Source organism: Camelus bactrianus, chromosome 11 (assembly GCF_048773025.1).
Source record: "Camelus bactrianus isolate YW-2024 breed Bactrian camel chromosome 11, ASM4877302v1, whole genome shotgun sequence".
Lineage (NCBI taxonomy): Eukaryota > Metazoa > Chordata > Mammalia > Artiodactyla > Camelidae > Camelus > Camelus bactrianus.
Window position 1 is genome coordinate 85660671 of NC_133549.1, and position 4369 is coordinate 85665039.

Genomic DNA, 4369 nt, shown 5'->3' on the forward strand with positions numbered 1-4369 from the left:
TTTCCAAGTGGAATAACTATATGATCCAGAAGTCCCATTTCTAGGTATATACACAAAGTCATTAAGATATGAATCTCAGAGATATATATGCACTCCTTGTTTATTGTGTTATTATTGACAATAGCTAAGATATGGAAATAACCTAAATGTCTGTCTACAGAAGATGGGTAAAGAAAATGTATTCTATACATTTGATGGAATATTATTCAGGTTTTAAAAATAAAATTTGCAACAAATTAGATGTACCTGGAGGACATTATTTTAAGTAAAATAAGCCATACACAGGAAAACAAACAGCATGATTTCACTTATGAGATCCCACCTAGGGGCTGGGTGAAGGAAAAATAGGGAGGTGTTGATCAAGGGTACAAGGTTTCAGTTATTTAAAAAAAATAAGGAAGCTCTGTAGAGCTTTAAAACAATAAGGCATATGATTGATCATGCTTGATTGTCTACTTAAAAATTTGCTAAGAAAATTGATCTTATATTAAGTGCTTTTACAATACAAGGAAATAAACCAACAATAATACTGGCTGAAAGAAATTTTGGAGATGCTAAATAGGTATATGGCATTGATAGTGATGATGGTTTCACAGGTATATAATTATTTCCAAACACATCAAGCTGTATAAATTAAATATATACACCTTCTTGTGTGTCAGTCATACTTCCAAAAAGTTGTTTTAAACTATTATGACTGGAAGCATCTTTGATATTGAATTAGCTCAGGGGATTTGTCTGAATAAAAATGTTTACAAAAACATAATCTAGTGAATTAATCTCCACATCAGAGTTTGTCCTCCCTGGGTACCACCTATAGCTGATAATGACCAGGCTGGATTCATAGATTCAATTTTGGATTTGTGGGCCTCATTTTTATATTTATCAAATTTATCATTCAATCATAGTCTATCCAAAAGTAATATAAAGAGCATTTGTTTAGTTTAAGTACAATAAGTTATAATCAAATCTTGATTAAAACCTTGGGAAAAGGTATGCTCTTTTCAGCAGTTTGACCATAATGTCCTGATTTAGTTTTACAGTTGCTGAATCTCAACCACTTCAATACACTTCTTGATAGTTCACCTGAGGGTGGAACTTTAGTCCATGTTCCTGCAATATCTTGATCCTATCCCCATGAGTCATTTTCAAGTGGCTTCTAGAGATTGGCCCAATTTCCACATTTTACAAATAAGGTGACTAATATTTTAGGAAGTTGACCAGTTCATAAGTAGAAGGCAGCACCAGGCTTAAAACCTCAGTCTTGTCCAGCGCAGAATGATTCAGAGTCTACTACTGGTCCCTTTGTATTGCAACCCACTGCCACTTCCCTAAGCCATCATCCTCTTTCTCTTGGCCTTTCCAATCTCTTTTTCATAACTGTCCACAGCTATGTACTATACGTAGCTAATCATAACACATCTGTGATTCTAAAAGCATGTTTGATAATTAATTGTCAATAAGGTGAAATCTGAACTCTAATATGACTTTCAAGACCAAGTGTGATCCAATCATCGTATAGAAGGTATTATATAAATAGTATTTGTGATTATCTGACCTCAGAGTTTGGGCTGAAAAACAAACAAAATAAAATAAAAAATCTGTGTAAATCTTTTTAGAAATATTTCCTCCAAAGGAAAAAAAAAAAACAAACCCTACATGTCTATTATGAAAATACCAGCTAAAAGCACACAATGTTAAGGACTGTGATAATGGAAATGTTGCTATTAAAGTAGGTTATCAATTCATTGCAGCATTTTTCACAAAAACCTTGTAGCTAACAACACAAATCCACCAGGAAAAAAATATTTGATTTATTTAAAAAATTTCATTAGTATTATGAAGTAGATAGGCTAATAACCAAGATTCCATTATACTGAGTCTTTGGAAGAAAACATACAAATGTGGAATGAGTGCTACTTGTCACCTACATTCACACATCTTCTGTAGTAGCCACTTTAGGATAAGAACCAATCATAAATATATATTATGAATCTGAGGGTCTGGTGCTAGAACAAATAATTTAGAAAACAGGAATACAGTTCAGTTTTGCAATGCTGTGGTTATTCCCTCTCCTTAGAGGATAATCTGAGAACTAAAACTGCTCTATTTCTCTCCAACATGGGAGTGATGTGCACATATGTAGCTAAGCCCAGGGCCAAGAACACTAATGCAAACCACATATATCCTAATGCAAAGAGAGCTGTGACATTAGTTCCTTAGGCTAGGCACAGAGGCACTGTGGATCTAAGCATTGGTACAATTTCCATCATTTTCTTCATAATAATTATATGATATACAATCTTCCATCATTTTAATTAGTTAAATGCCTTTTGGTAAATAGTTGTTTATTTACCATGTTTATGGCCAGACAGAAGTGAAATAAAGGGTATAAATTACTAAATTTTTGAAATTTCAAGTGCATGATTTATATCAAAAGCACAAAAATTAAATAAAGATTTTGTAATTAAAATAAATTATCATCAGTATGTGGAATACCTATTGAGAATATAGTTAGGCATAACAAGGTAAAATGTGGCTTTGAGAAAGCAGAGATTTCCACTTCACTGGGGATGTGTAAATAGGTCATGTGAGGTCTGCCACAGACTCTCCACCAGGAACACTGTGGACTGCTACATTGGCTTAAATGAAAACTCATGTTGTACTGAAGCCTTCCACTCCAAGGCCATGCGATTTTTTTTTAATCTTGATATTTTCATCTTGAATATCATCTCCTTCAGAGCCTGATGGAGCTGCTTCTTCTGCAGAGTGTAGATGACAGGACTTAGCAGTGGGGTCACCACTGTGTTCACAAGGGCCCTCTACCTGTTGGAGTCCAGCCTGTTCACTTGCTTTGGTTTCATGTATATAAAGACGCAGCTGCCATATATCAAAGAGAGGACAATGAGGTAAGAGGAGCAGGTGGAGAAAGCCTTCTGTCGCTCATTGGCTGAAGGGAGTTGCATGATTGTGATTACTATGTTGCTGTATGACAAATGAAGTGAGGAAGGAGAAATATATTTCAACAGATCTGGTGTCAGAATAGGAGAGATGAATCAGGGGGCTGAAGTCACAGAAGAAGTAAGGGATGACATGGGGGCCACAGAAGGATAACTGGGAAAGCTTTACTGCTGGACCAGTGATGAGGGTGAAGCCCAAAGCAAAGCAGGCAGTGACCAGGAGGAAGCTAGTCCTCAGGTTCATGACGGTTGGGTAATGAAGAGGCTTACAAATGACCAAGTACCGATCCAAGACATCACTGCTATGAGGAGGAAACCTGCAGCTCCCAGAAATAAAAAGACAAAGGCTTGTATGAAACAGGCAGGGAAGGAAATCTTTTGCTTGGCTGACAGAAAGATGGCCAGGAACTTTGGAATAACAGCACTTGTGAAACAACATTCAATGAAGGAAAAAAGGCTGAGGAAAAGGTACTTAGGTGTCTGGAGTTTGGAGTCAGCACAGATGATGATGACTATGAGTGTACTGCCTGCAATGGATGCCAGGTATGCCAGCAGGTGCACCAGGAAGAGGACTTTCCACAGGTGCTGGACAGCAGGAAACCCCTCCAAAGTGAATTCTTGGACAATTGTTCCATTCCCCATTTCCATGGACATCTCTTTCCACAGTAGCAGCATCTACGGATCTTAAACTAAATATTAGAACAAGCACAAAGGTTTTAGGGAGCACAAGATCAAGCTATTCGATTGCCTGAAAAACAGCTGGAAGATAGCAAAGTAATCCAATGAGTTTGTTCTTAAATTAGAAGGAACTGAGTCCAATACTAGTTTAATACTGAGTTCTAACCCCAGATATATGGGCTATCTTTGAATAGTTAGTTCTTTTGTGAACTTCCATGTAAAAGGAAGATGATAGAATCTACCTGCTCATTTTCTTATGAGAATTAAGTAAGACAAAGCATGTAACTCCCTTGTCATGGGATACAATGTTTCTTAAATATTTCACAAAGTCTAATTGTAACATTTGGGTCATTAGTCTACTCAAGTATAGTGTGATAATTAGATAGGGTTATTGCCATTTGTATATTTATAAAATATTTTATTATGTTTTGCAATATTATCAGTTCATAACTAAACATAATAGTAATAGTAGTAACAATCATTTGCATATCCCTTTTAAATTATGAAACAAATTCTGTTCAAATCATCATCATCATTTGCTGAGGACTTTACTAATGCTTGGTACTATGCAGGTCACTGAAAATCAGTATTTCTATTTCTCTTCACAGTAACAATGAATAGGTTGCCCACCACTTCTTCTGCAGAGGCAAATTCAGGTGGGTGATGCAGCTGGGAAACGCAGAGCTGAGACATTACTAGATCTCCCTAGATCCAAAGCCCATGCTGTTACC

The 4369-nt window shown here is 36.3% G+C and overlaps 1 pseudogene; it reads right to left on the minus strand.

Moving 5' to 3' along the window:
- Nucleotides 1–2633: 2633 nt before the first annotated feature.
- LOC105072440 (olfactory receptor 6C75-like) lies at nt 2634–3635 on the minus strand (annotated as a pseudogene).
- Nucleotides 3636–4369: the final 734 nt, after the last annotated feature.